Source organism: Octodon degus, unplaced genomic scaffold, assembly GCF_000260255.1.
Source record: "Octodon degus isolate 3935 unplaced genomic scaffold, OctDeg1.0 scaffold00062, whole genome shotgun sequence".
Classification (NCBI taxonomy): domain Eukaryota; kingdom Metazoa; phylum Chordata; class Mammalia; order Rodentia; family Octodontidae; genus Octodon; species Octodon degus.
The window spans coordinates 5,817,784-5,819,296 of NW_004524638.1; positions in this window are offsets into that span (position 1 = coordinate 5,817,784).

A 1,513-nucleotide genomic window follows, 5' to 3' on the forward strand; every position below is an offset into this window, starting at 1 on the left:
GGAACTGTCATTGGCTCTCTTGTTTTATTTTTTCTTTCTTTTTCTAATAACATATTTAGTACAGGGTCTCACTACACCGATCAGACTCATAGTGGTCCTCCTGTTTTCAGCCTCCCAAGTGCTGGGATTACAAGCACGCGCCATGACCCACGCCCAGTCTCAGTCACAGTCTCAGCATGCCCAAGGGGGCAGGGCTGGCACAGCATTCCAGGAACAAACCCTGGTCCCTGCAGCCTGCCTCAGCAGGCACTTTAGTCCTTTGAGCTATCTGGCTGGACCTGCATGACTCTCTTTTTCCTGAAATCGCCTTCCCACTTCTGCACGCCATCATACATGCCACAGCAATTGGGATGAAGCTACTTCTTTGATATCTTTCCACCTCCTTCCATTCACCCACCTTTCATTAAATCCACTTTCAAACTCTCCTGACATTTCATCTCTCCCCCTTTTTTCTCCCTTAGTAGTTCCCTTACAAGAACATTCCCCTGGTCTCCACAAGTCTTGTATATTTTTTCTTTCTTTTCTAATTCTCCCTGAATGGCACCCCCAAACTAATCTTTCTAAAAGCTCCAGTCACTCAAACACTTCACCCACTTTTTCCTAAGCATGAGCTCCTTTCCAGATCCACAGCTTTGCCTTCTGCCTTCTCCCTGGGATTCCCTCCTTTGTGCTTTCTATCTTCTCCAAAAACTCCAGAGCTCGCAGTGGGATGAGCAAGAGCCTTGCCTTATTCAATGAGTGCAAGCCCAGCGCGCTTTGTCCTGGAAAATAATTATCGATGCAGGCAAATGCTAGCTGCTCACAGCAGAGAATCCAACAGCAGGAGGCCTGTCTTCTTAATTATGGAATCACAAGCAAAGACCTCACAAGCACAGTGATCTCATGCTTGTGTTCACAGAGTACCTACCCTAAGCTAGGTACCTGGGCTCTATGCATTATGTTTTAGCTACTTTATCCCATACTTTATGAATGACTTAATGTGAAAACTCTTATAAGGTAGGTATACTGTTAGCCTCCATTCTCAGATCAGAAAACCAAGGCAAATAGAAATTTCTTCATAACTTTAGAACAAAGACAGATGCAACTAGTAAGCAGCAGAAGTAGGATTCACACCCAGACAGTCTGGAAGTGACATTAATCACTGCCCTGTATGAAATTATATCATGCAACTTACTGTCTCAGTAACCCTATAACACGGACATACAGATAGGATTTTCTTCACAGTAAAGATGAAAAAGGATTAAATTCAAAGAGGTTAAGAAATACAATAAGTCACAGATATGATGAGCAGCAATAAGCTTTATAGTCAGGCCCGTCAGAGTTCATTAGAGCGATTTTATTAGGTTTGTGTTCTTGAGATTAACATGCCTATTTCAAAGATGACTGTGGGAATTAAATAAAGTCATGCACATGCTTCATAAATGCTAATATCCCACGCTGAATGTTGGAGTAGAAAGCCCACGAACACATTTTTCTGTTACTACCAACGTAAATCTTTTTTTTTTTTTTTTTT